This window comes from Salvelinus sp. IW2-2015, linkage group LG7 (assembly GCF_002910315.2).
Source record: "Salvelinus sp. IW2-2015 linkage group LG7, ASM291031v2, whole genome shotgun sequence".
NCBI lineage: Eukaryota > Metazoa > Chordata > Actinopteri > Salmoniformes > Salmonidae > Salvelinus > Salvelinus sp. IW2-2015.
This window is the reverse complement of record NC_036847.1, coordinates 25,588,879-25,602,413: the sequence shown is the minus strand read 5'-3', so window position 1 is coordinate 25,602,413 and position 13,535 is coordinate 25,588,879. Positions and strand designations below refer to the sequence as shown.

Below are 13,535 nucleotides of genomic sequence, written 5' to 3'. Positions count from 1 at the left end.
GGGGGGGGCTGAGGGAGCCTGGTGGGCCTGGGGAAATGGTCCATATGGATATGGTCCAGTGCCAAAGATGCTTCAGCGATTAGTCCCCCTATCCTCCCTAGTGGGGCGGCCTAGGTCAAGGGCAGGAGATGGGGGCTGGGAGGATAGCTGCTGTTCCCACAATGAGTARAACAGCAGCGACTGGCTATATAATACAGGTGTGTGTGTTTGTGTTGAAGTGTACAATGACAGCCACTGTGTGATATGAGTGTAAATAATAATTACACCTTCATTTTTCTGGATTGTACTAATAGCAGTTTAGAGACCAAGCTCAGCTGACAGCTGACAGGTCTTCTAGGACGAGGCCAGCCATACAGAGAGGTCTCCCTCATTTATCAGACAACCTAGTAAAACCAGATTCAATCAAGGGAATGAACAAAACTAACACACTTTGTATTTCTATTCAAAGACCTTTTCAACAAAAACGTCTGTCCTTCGTTCCAAGTCAGCATGAAAACTAAAGCGCTAAGAGTGAAACAAAGAATGGAAGACTTTCTAGAAACGTGTCATCGGGCAGGCTTGATAAACGAGGGGTGGGTGAGAGCAACAGACGGGGGGACAAAGACCTCTTCAGTGCTGCAGTTAGTGACAGACAGAGGGAGAGGGAAAACAGAGGGAGAGATAGCTGGTCCTGCAACTGTTTGGGTCAAATCAAAATCAAATCAAATATTTTTTGTCATATGCGCTGAATACAACGGGTGTAGACCTTACAGTAAAATGCTTACTTACAAGCCCTTAACCAACCATGCAGTATTAAGAAAAAATAAGAGTTAAGTAAAAAAATATGAGTAAAAAATAAAGAAATAACTAACAAATAATTAAAGAGCAGTAGTAAAATAACAACAGCGAGGCTATATCAGTTGGGCCAGTGTGTGCCAGGGCAGGGTGCCTGCACTAACAACACCACGGTCTATCAACTAACACCATGACCAAACCGGACGCGCGAGTCCCATCGTGCGCAAATTGATTTTGTCCCCCCACCACAAACGTGATCACGACACACAGGTTGAAATATCAAAACTATCAAAATATCAAAACTCGGAAGCAGTTATATTCATTTGGGGACAGGTCGGACTTGCACCGCGTTCAGCGCCACAAATAGAACTGACTTCTATTTTAGCGCTAGGCAACGCAGACACTCGTTGGCGCGAGCGAGCAGTGTGGGTGCAATGATTAAATAACATGTATGTGTACATTTATTTTGCAATGCTCGCACACGCGACGCGAGTGGAGTGGTCAGCATGTAACCAGATCATCATGCCCAGATGGTTCCCCTGGTCCCACAGATCCCCCTACTCTCATGCCCTTACTGCCCAAGCTCCACCCCGTCTCCCTGCAGCCCTTTAATGTTAATCCCCAAAGCGGGGACCACCACCACCCCACGCCCTCTGACCACTCCCTCTTAATTACATCATACCTCATTAGCCAAACCCAGGAGGTTAATCTAAGAGCAGGACCAGGCCAGAGCCACCGTCCCAGATTAACAACATGCCATGGCTCCAGGTGAATCAGAGGAACATAGAAGCAGAGGTTCAACTCTCCAGCTCAGATCTATATCCAAAGAAACGCCCCTGGTCTCTACCATCCACTTGTCCTGTTTATTTTAACTATTTGACAACAGGAAACAGTCCTTAACAATCAGAGGTTAAAAAAAAGCCCTGCTTATCACTCTAAAAGCATGTTGAATTAGGGTCATTGCCCTAATAACTAATTTCAGCATTAGCTTTCTCCATCGCTCTCTCCCTCCATCCATCCATCAGTCTGTCATTGTGTATGGCCTCACCAGGTTAGTGTGCTCTGCCAGCTGGTCTCTCTGGACTTCTCTCCTCTCGATGTGGTGATCCTGACCAGGCACAAGTAGGGGCGGCTGCTCTGTGGAAGTCTGCTGGAGCTGAGGAGACACAGAGGGAAAGAAGACACTGACCCATTAGGTCAACACATTACGGACACTGACCTCACCCTTGACAGAAGAGTACACCACCCATTAGGTCAATACATTACAGACACTGACCTCACCCATGAAAGAAAGAGTAACACACCATTAGGTTCAATAATTACAACTGACCTCACCATTGACAGAAGAGATACACCCCATTAGGTCATACATTACAGACACTGACCTCACCCATGAGAAGAAGAGTCACCACCATTAGGTCAATACTTAAGAACACTGACTACACCTGCAGAGAGAAGAGATACACCACCCTATTATGGTCAATACATAAAACACTGCCTCACCATTCATGAAGAGAAGAGTACACCACCATTAGGTCAATACATTAAGACACTGAAATGAAAGTCACCATTAGCATACTAAATGCGTCCCTGAGGAGAATAAAACCTAGAATACATTGGACCTTATCCTCATCATGAATCTATGTGCATGTGGGGTCTTATCCTCATCATGAATCTAGTGCATGTGGGTCTTATTATCCTCATCATGAATAGTGCATGTGGGTTTTATCCTCATCATGAATGCTGGTGGTGTCTTATCCTCATCATGAATCTAGTGCATGTGGGGTCTTATCCTCATTAATAAATCTAGGTACATGTGGGGTGTTATCCTCATCATGAATCTAGTGCATGTGGGGTCATATCTTCATCATTAATCAAGTGCATGTGGCGTCTTATCCTCATCATGAATCTAGTGCATGTGGGGTCTTACCTTCATCATGAATCTAGTGCATGTGGGGTCTTATCCTCATCATTAATCTAGTGCATGTGGGGTCTTATCCTCATCCTGCATCTAGTGCATGTGGGGTCACGTCCACATGGCTTTGTACAGATCACCGCTAAATGGACAACCACGTCGGGCCCATCTCAGCATCTGTACATTTAGAAGTTCTAGACACAAACAAGCGACTACACCAGAGTCATGTGCGCATGTGAACCCTGAGGTCCCTTTCTGCTGGGTTTTAGCCAAACATTAAATGGAGAAGATGAGTGAGTATCGGTACAGAAGTGGTTAATCAAGCTGTGCTGGGCTGAGGGAAGACCCGAGAGATCAAAGTGACAGTAAGGCTAGTGTCCTGGGTGGGGCTGGTTAGGCTGGGAGGGAGTTGGGTGTGGAGAGCTGAGACTGTTAATCACACACTGAATTATAACCTTTGGGATATCTTCACAGTGCCTGTCTCTCTGAAGTGTTCTAGACTCACAGATGAGCCTCATGTGACCCTGAGAAGGCTGTGTGTGGTGTGTGTGGTGTGTGTGGTGTGTGTGAGTGAATATGTTGACCGTGAGAGATTTTGTTTTTGAGACCTGCACCTTTACAAAAGTGTTCCTTGTCATACATCCAAAGACATGCCAGTAATTGATAGCTCACCTTGAGCTGCAGGTAGTTGATGGAGTGGTTGGTGGTGCAGTTGAGGGGTCCCTCAGTAGACATCTCCAGGGGGTAGAGGAGACCCTGGCCCTGAACACTGAGAGGACAGCTGAGCTGCAGCACTGTGTGGCTGATCCCACTGGGACCTTTGTTCACCAGCTGACAGGGACAGGGGAGAGAACGAGGAGGAAGAGAGAAAGTAAGTAGAATATTACAAGAATATAATCCCCCACCTGGTCTTTGTTCTCAAAAAATGAATCTGTTCAGGCTGCCCCAGACCTCCAGGAAATGGAATGTTGATGTGATGTCATCTAAACTTGAGCACTGTTTTTCTTCCTGTTCTGAGAAAGGTTGTCCGGTGGGATGTCTGACAACATAAGTCTAGGTTGTCCTTACAAATTGAGTTAGACTTGTAATGATGTAAGGCTCAAAACAAACGCCTGTGCGTCCTGGAATGTCTTTCTTTCTTCTTCTTTCTCTTTCACARCATTCACAAGGCCGCAGGGATTACCAGGACGTGTACTGCGAGCATGAGCTGACCAACTGGCAAGTGTCTTCACTGACATTTTCAACCTCTCCCTGTCCGAGTCTGTAATGCAAACCTGTTGTAAGCAGACCACCATAGTGCCTGTGCCCAAGAACACTAAGACAACCTGCCTAAATAACTACTGACCCGTAGCACTCACGTCTGTAGCCATGAAGTGCTTTGAAAGGCTGGTCATGGCTCACAACAACACCATTATCCCAGAAACCCTAGACTCACTCCAGGATCTTTGCATACCGTCCCAACAGATCCACAGATGATGCAATCTCTATTGCACTCCACACTGCCCTTTCCCAACTGGACAAAAGAACACTTATGTGAGAATGCTATTCATTGACCTCAGCTCAGCGTTCAACACCATAGTGCCCTCWAGTCTCATCAATAAGCTAAGGACCCTGGGACTAAACACCTGACGGGCCGCCCTCAGGTGGTAAGGGTTGGTAACATCCGCCACGCTGATCCTCAACACAGGGGCCTCTCAGGGGTGCATGCTCAGTCCCCTCCTGTACTCCCTGTTCACTCATGACTGCACGGCCAGACACAACTCAAACACCATCATTAAGTTTGCCAATGATCACCGACAACGACGAGACAGCCTATAGGGAGGAGGTCAGAGACCTGGCCATGTGGTGCCAGGGCAACAACCTCTCTCTCATCGTGATCAAAACAAAGGAGATGATTGTGGACTACAGGAAAAAGAGGACCGAGCACGCCCCCATTCTCATCGACGGGCTGCAGTGGAGCAGGTTGAGAGTTTCAAGTCCCTTGGTGTCCACATCACCAACAAACTAACATGGTCCAAGCACACCAAGATAGGCGTTAAGAGGGCACGACAAAACCTGTTCCCCCTCAGGAGACTGAAAAGATTTGGCATGGGTCCAAAGATCCTCAAAAGGTTCTATAGCTGCACCATCGAGAGCATCCTGACTGGTTGCATCACCACCTCGTATGGCAACTGCTCGGCCTCCGACCGCAAGGCACTACAGAGGGTAGTGTGAATGGCCCAGTACATCACTGGGGCCAAGCTTCCTGCCATCATCAAAGACTCCAGCCACCCTAGTCGGACTGTTCTCTCTGCTACCGCACGGCAAGCGGTACCGGAACGCCAAGTCTAGGTCCAAGAGGCTTCACATCTGTTCATAAACAGCTTCTACCTCCAATCCATAAGACTCCTGAACACCTAATCAAATGGCTACCCAGACTATTTGCACCCCCCCACCCCTTTTTTACACAGCTGCTACTCTCTGTTGTTGTCATCTATGCATAGTCACTTTAATAATTCTACCTAAATATGCATACTACCTCAACTAACTGGTGCCCCCGCACATTGACTCTGTACAGGTACCCCCCTGTATATAGTCTCGTTAATGTTGTTTTACTGCTGCTCTTTAATTACTTTTATTATAGTTACTTTTTTATTATATTACTTTTATTTAGTTACTTTTATTTCTTATTCTTATGTGTATTTTTTTTAACTGCATTGTTGGTTAGGGGCTCGTAAGTAAGCATTTCACTGTAAGGTGAATGTGACTAATACGATTTGATTTGAAGTAGTGTCCGTCTGGTGTGCTTCTCTGCTTCCCCAGGAAGTAGTGTTCGTCTGGTGTGCTTCTCTGCYTCCCCAGGAAGTAGTGTCCGTCTGGTGTSCTTCTCAGCTTCTCCAGGAAGTAGTGCCTGTTTGGTTTGCTTCTCTGTTTCCCCAGGAAGTAGTGTCTGTCTGGTGTGCTTCTACACAAAGGCCACTGTCTGGGAAGTACTACCTGCTACTACAGACCTGCTAAAGGCCAGTGTCTTCTGTATAGAACCCTGTGCTACATCCCGATGACTCTGCCTGTCCAGCCGGCTAGCAGCTAGCCTCCTGGAGGGCCTCTGGCTGCTTACATTGAAAAAAGAGAATGTCCACTGACGGTTTTGATGCACTTCCCTTTTTCTATGCATTGAATGTTCCATTGGATCTTCCCACCCTAATCCTAATCCTAACCTGCCCAACCCCAACCCCAACCCTCTGGCTCCTTACTTCATAGACATGTTGGACTACAGGACCAATGTCCTGCTCCTCCTGGGGGGTCTTGGAGACCTTCCAGTTGGGGGGAGGGAAGAAGACCTTGTCTGGCCGGGAGACACTTCAAAAAGAGAGAGAGCGGAGATAACGAGAGATAGCAGAGAGAAGATAGCAGCGAGAGAGTGAGTGACTGAGTGTGTGTGTTTGAGGGGTTAAAGAATAGCATTTTTATGGAGTTCCAAAAGGTTTTCTAACACCGCCAGACTTTTCTCGGAACTCACCCCTGTAAAATAACATCGGCCTGGACAACCACCTCCAGCTTGTAGGGCACCACCTCACTGTGGGAATTATTCTCATTTTTACTGTGGAAATAGGGAGAGAGAGGGTGGGGAAGTACAGAATACACACCTATCAGCAACTGTCTGGTAAGTGTGCCTTGGAAAGTTGAGCCTTCAATTATTTGGTCAATGACACAAACACATGTCCAGTTATAGTCCCAGGACAAACATATGCTTAGAGAGGAGAGGTAACTGTGAGTCATACCTGCGGATCTGCAGCTCAAACTGAACCGTCTTGCGTGTGTCCTTCAGTCGTGGCACAGTGAAACGCAGGCCTGCCCACAGCTGCAGATGAGAAGCAACGTGGTCAAGGACTTCAGCCCCAACATGATGTAAGAGAGACAGAGGTACTAATGGCTAAGGGATATTGCAACCAACAGAACAGAGCCAATCTTGTGAGGGAACCTGTGCACTGTTTTGTTGCTATTTTTTACACATACAGTACAGAGACAGTGAGCAGACATTAGCATACCGGGGGGGGGGGGGGGGGGGGAGTCCCACCAGGCTCTTTGCCTCTCCTCTTCTCTCCTCCCAATTCTGTTGTTCTGTTCAGAGATCAATCAATCAGTACTCTCTGTCTATCTGTCTGTCTGCCTGTCTGTCTGGGTGGTATACACCTGGGCATGCAGGTCTGGGAGTTCTTGGTTACAGCATTCTGTTCTGCTGCCCTTTTCTCTATTGGAATGTCATGCCACTTTTATTTTCCATCCAAACCACACGCACGTACAGCACATTAATTGCAATCAGTAGACCAGCAAGGTTAAAGCTTTTACTATTTAACTGTGTGTGTGTGTGTGTGTGTGTGTGTGTGTGTGCAATGTTAAAACAATGAAAATACTGCTCATAAAAATGCTGGTTTCTCAATGAATATATTAATCCATATCATCTGTCTGTATATATGCAATTCTGAATTATCACTAATCCACTCCAGGTACAAACTAGGCTAGTGCACACAATGAGTATTACAATGGCAGGATCTATATATACACTATGTATCTGTTGCATACTAAAGTTTTCCAACTTTAGTTTACACTTGAAATAAAACCATTTTATCAGAAAAACCTCTCCACCAACGTCCACTTTACAGTCTTCCTCTGCAGTCAGACACACTACAAACCCACAGCAACCCACTGCCCACGACCAGCAGGTCATTAGGAGGGAACCTCTGCTCAGCAGGGACGTAGACCRGCTTCCTGCTAACCGGACAGGAACTTCCTCTCTGAACACTGATGTAACATGACAAGAAAGTCTTTCCTGTCCAGTTCTCTACCAACCCCTCGATAGCACAACACAATCCCTTCCTTCACACAGGAGAAAAAAGGGATTCTCTGCATAGCTCCGATGACTGTTTTCCACCACTAAACAAATCTCAGAGGGCTAGCGCACTATTCCACTGGTCATCACCACTCATCAGAACTAATGAAGGATATTGCTTATGAGAAGGGCCAGGATCATGTGACCTAATCAGGAAAACCTGGTTGCCCTATTCATAATCAATGCGCTTCAGAAAGGTCTTGAGTAGGACCAGAGCGGGAGTATCTTTTTAGGTCCATGTGACCTCATTCTGATTGAGAACAAGATGGCTGAAACGTCAATAATGTTTTCACTTCAAGAGACAGAACTGCTCCTGTTTTCCACCCATGTGACCTAACCAGCAAATACTCCTGGCCCTACTCATAACTAACAYTTTCAGAAAGGGCGAGCAGAACCTAAATCCTTGACTTACRCTGGTGCCAGACTTCATGGGATTGCCCAGGTCACAGCTGAGGTAGCGGGTCTGGTTCTCAGCCTCGTAGCTACAGGTCAGCTGGGTCAGGCTCTGGGTGAGAAAGAAGAGAAAATATTTTGAAATTAGAACACAATAGAGAAGAAAGATATTTACAATCTTTAGACTCATTTTATTATTTAATCCTTATGTAAATAGGCTACTCTCAATTAGCTCAAATCTATTTTGCAAGATGACGTGTTAAAGATGGCAGCAGTCAGCAACATTATAAAACGTTTCATAACTCAAGAACATTTGGTTCCATTTAAAGTTTTCATAACTTCCWTAACAGTCCTCCTCCCAATAAATCTATCATTGTAAGTCTTATAAGCCAATAGACTGGGAGCCTCCATATCTAATAGAAATGCTGGGGTGAGCTGAATGTTTAGTATTTGCTCTCACCTCGTTATTGCGAGCTATACCGCTGTAGTCTGCTTCAGGAGGTAACACCACATACAGTTCAGCCTCATAGGCCCCACCTTCCCCCTCGTTCCGCGCATTGAAAGTCAAGGTCAGCGAGTTGTCGTCACCTAGGTACACTTCCTTCCTGTCCCTGATGGACCAACAAAACCAGAAATTGATTACTAATAGGGTCAGGGGTCAGMGGTCAGGTCAAGGGGTGTCGGGTCTCTGAGGGTAAATAAGCACAGAGAGGTGGGAGAGAAAACTGTTAAAGCTTTGTGTACAGTTCACATAGTAGTTGGCAATAGCAGTCTGGCCACTAACATGTTTTGTTGCTATAGCCTGATACTTTGTGCTTTGTCTCTTCCTCTTCCCTGTTCAGGCTTTCTGCTATACATATCAGGCTGATTTAGAGCCGGGATTCAGAACGGGACACAGCCCAAAGCATATCACATAGATTCATCTCAGGAAATTCCCTCCCCCTCCCCCTGACCCCCTTCCCTCCCCCTGCATCACCCTCACACAAAACTTTTCCAATGTAGCAATAAAGTCATACATGCGATAGAGCACAGACTAGGACTTTAAAACATATCCCCCTTCCCCTCCATCTCTCTCCCTCTCTGAACACAATGAGAGAGGAATTCCATACAAGGGCCACACACACGCTTCTAATTACAGCTGAACTCATAAAACCAGGCAGAGAGAGAAAGCAACATGGACCATATTTCAAACACTGATCTTCTGCTGGCCAGTCAGCCAGCCAGCCTAGTCAGCCTCCTACAGCCAGCCAGCCTAGTCAGCCTCCTACAGCCAGCCAGCCTAGTCAGCCTCCTACAGCCAGCCAGCCTAGTTCAGCCTCCTAACAGGGCGCAGCATCCCACCAGGCCAGCCAGCCTCCTACAGCCAGCCAAGTCAGACTAAAACAGCCAGCCAGCCAGCTTAGTCAGACTCCAACAGCCAGGGACACTTCTTGAAAGTCCAATATCTTGAAAACTTGACTGCTGACATACAAAACAGTTTGGGACTGTATCAAGTGGACTAATGAAAAAAATTCCTAAATAGTTTGAGTGGATTTTCCCTTTAAAGAAAACAAAGGGCTAACATTGAAAGAATCCACAAAAAACAAAAACCTTTCCTCTGGGGTATTGGTGAAACAGGTTGTGTGCCTTGGCAGGAAAACAGTAGAAATATCAACTACAGGAATGAAGGATATGTCTCGGATACATTGCTGGGAATTTCATAATTGACCCTTTGCCCCAAGCTACTATTATACAAAGTATTGAAATTAATGCAGCACTATCATCTAACTGCCAAAGACARTTAATGCATTATGATTTTCCTCACCTGAACTCACTATCGCCCTGTAGCACTCACTTCTGTCATCATGAAGTTCAATGAGAGGCTAGTTAAGGATCATATCACCTCTACCTTACCTGACACTCTAGACCCATTACATTTACATTTAAGTCATTTAGCAGACGCTCTTATCCAGAGCGACTTACAAATTGGTGCATTCACCTTATGACATCCAGTGGAACAGCCACTTTACAATAGACCCACTTCAATTTACTTACCGCCCAATAGATCCACAGACGATGCAATCGCCATTGGAATGCACACTGACCTATCCCATCTGGACAAGAGGAATACCTATGTAAGAACGCTGTTCATTGACTATAGCTCAGCCTTCAACACCATAGTGGCCTCCAAGCTCATCATCATACTCAGRKCTCTGGGTCTGAACCCCACCCTATGCAACTTCCTGACAGGCTGCCCCCAGGTGGTGAAGGTAGGAAACAACATCTCCACTTCACTGATCCTCAACACAGGGGCCCCACAAGGGTGTGTGCTCAGCCCCCTCCTGTACTCCCTGTTCACCCATGACTGCGTGGCCACACATGTCTCCAACTCAATCATCAAGTTTGCAGACGAAACAACAGCAGTAGGCCTGATTACCAACAATGATAAGACAGCCTACAGGGAGGAGGTGAGGGCCCTGGCGGATTGGTGCCAGGAAAATAACCTCTCCATCAACGTCAACAAAACGAAGGAGCTGATCATGGACTCCAGGAAAAAGCAGAGGGAGCACGCCCCTATCCACATTGACGGGACCGCAGTGGAGAAGGTGAAAAGCTTCAAGTTCCTCTGCGTACACATCACTGACGATCTGAAATGGTCCACCCACACAGACAGTGTGGTGAAGAAGGCGCAACAGCACCTTCTTCACCACACTGCCAGAAATTTGGCTTGGCCCCTAAAACCCTCACAAASTTTTATAGATGCAAAATTGAGAGCATTCTGTCGGGCTGTATCACCGCCTGGTACGGCAAATGCACCGCCGCAACCGCAGGGCTCTCCAGTGGGTGGTGTCATCTGCCCAACACAGGACTCTCCAGTGGGTGGTGTCGTCTGCCCAACACAGGACTCTCCAGTGGGTGGTGTCATCTGCCCAACACAGGGCTAGTGGGTGGTGTCATCTGCCAACACAGGTCTCCCAGTGGGTGGTGTCGCTGCCCAACAGGCTCTCCAGTGGGTGGTGTCATCTGCCCAACACAGGCTCTCCAGTGGGTGGTGTCGTCTGCCCAACACAGGCTCTCCGTGGGTGGTGTCTCTGCCCAACACAGGGCCTCCCCAGTGGGTGGTGTCGTCTGCCCAACACAGGACTCTCCAGTGGGTGGTGTCGTCTGCCACAAGGTCTCTCCAGTTGGGTGGGTCGTCACCACCACAGGACGTCTCCGTGGGCTGGTGTGCGTCTGCCCAACACAGGGCTCTCCAGTGGGTGGTGTCGTCTGCCCAACACATCACCAGCCTGCCCTCCAGGACACCTACATCACCTGATGTCACAGGACATCAACCACCCGAGCCACGGCCTGTTCACCCCGCTATCATACAGAAGGCGAGGTCAGTACAGGTGCATCAAAGATGGGACCGAGAGACTGAAAATCAGCTTCTATCTCAAGGCCATCAGACTGTTAAATAGCCATCACTAGCCGGCTACCACCTGGTTATTCAATCCTGCAGCTTAGAGGCTGCTGCCCTATATACATAAACATGGAATCACTGGTCACTTTAATAGATAGTTGAATAATGTTTACATACTGCTTTACTCATCTCATATGTATATACTGTATTCTATTCTACTGTATTTTTGTCAATGCCACTCTGACATTGCTCGTCCTAATATTTATATATTTCTTAATTCCATTATTTTACTTTTAGATTTGTATGCATTGTTGTGAATTGTTAGATATTACAGMWCTGTTGGAGCTAGGAACACAYGCATTTCACTACACCCGCAATAACAAACTTCTAAATATRTGTGTGACCAATAAAATTTGATTAGATTTTTATTAAAACTCATAATTACTTAAATGGACTTGTTTATGTGATAGAAGACTAATGACGAATTGAAAGCGCAAACAAATATAGAAATCAAAATGATAGGGCAGAAAGAGAGCAAGAGAGAGAGAGGGAGCAAAATGCCCACAGATCAAAGTGTGTCGATGCTCTGAATACGATGCTCTGAAACGATTCGAGAGGGAGGCTGGTACTGGTTGGCACACATACAACTCCCTCCCCAGTCCCCATACGTTCCAAACAAATCTGTTCCATCCCACCTGTCTTTTTCCCCCCACCAGCTTGACAGCCAATCCCTGTCCCTGTAGACCAGCACTCCTTCCTGTTTTCACAGCAAAGTAGTATCTTCTGTTAGTGGAGCATTGTAGGGCTATTAACAGACTGGCTAAACTAAAAAAACGGGTKGAGCACGACACAGCTTTACTTACCCATCAGACCAAAACAACAACAAGGCCGACTCATCTGCATAGTGGGGTGAAAAGTTCACTTACTACATACAACCTGGCTCACAGTTGACCATACATAGCTATATTCTCCTGATCCAGTGGATGTCCTGAGCCGTGTATGGTCTAGGACTTATAGAGAAGGAAATGAAGGGACTAACTCACCCGTGCACCGCCAGCTTTAAGTCAGGAACACAGATGTTGTCTTCTCCACAGTCCAGCAGAATCTGGGCCTGGAGGAGGGAAGAAGATGAGAGGAACACATTAAACAGTGACAGAGCGTATACATGATCACACAGSCCCCGTTAAAAATGAAGCCTACACTTCTTTCAATTAGAATTCACACAGAGAATTAGACACACTTTGCTTTGATGGTAAACATACAATAGAGTGACTGTAGTTGGACGGGACATGTCGTGTAGCCAATAATGAGGAATATATTCCAGTCCAACCTTCAACCGCCCATCGTCCCCCGAGTAGAGTGTCATCACTACAGACCAGACATGTGTAATACTACTGTTAACAGTCCTCTCTCCCGGGGAAGGTTATAGACTGTATGACTGTGTGTGATGACACAAATAACACTAATTCAGCCCCATGTCTGACTTCACTTCCCTTTTGAGGGAAATGGCTCAATAAGAAGGCAGGAAAAGCTCAAGATCACGTCTGACTGTGTGATCAAAACCTCTGTTTTAACCCCTCTCTCTGGCCTGGGACACAGAGGCACAACATTTAGAGGGAAACTCTCCAGCTCAGCAGTGACTACCATCCCCCGGTTTCACACCTCTGGCCCTGGCTGCTATGTTGGGCCCTTCCAGAACACTCTCCCCTGGCTAGAGTCATATGACCTGGTCAGCCAATCACAGGCTGTACCTGGTGGGGATCTCAAACCCCCAACAGAGTCTGTGCTTTAGTCTGTGACACAGCGCTGCAGAGACAGGTCAGAAGAACTCTGCACCACCTCAACTCATTTCTGTACAACAGAGACAACAGAAAATCAGCTGTCTCTAATTGGGACACCCATTCAGGCAACCATAGACTCTCCTAGACAACTTACACCCAACATAGACACAGCTAGACCACATACACTCAACACAAACCCATACACTACACCAACACCCCCTTACCAATATAACCAACCCAAAACCGATAAAACCAGCAACATTCCCCATGTCACACCCTGACCTAACTAAAATAATAAAAGAAAACAAAGAATACTAAAGGCCAGGGCCGTCGACATGACAATAAAACCACTGTACACTATACACAACAACATCCAGTAGTCTATTCTCCTTCCTTGTTTGTAGTGCGTGTCTGAGTTCA

The 13,535-nt window shown here is 46.6% G+C and overlaps 1 pseudogene; it reads right to left on the bottom strand.

Annotated features, from left to right (window-relative positions):
* The window catches only part of LOC111966116 (integrin alpha-5-like), an 87,601-nt pseudogene that overhangs the window by 13,705 nt on the left and 60,361 nt on the right, over window positions 1-13,535 (bottom strand).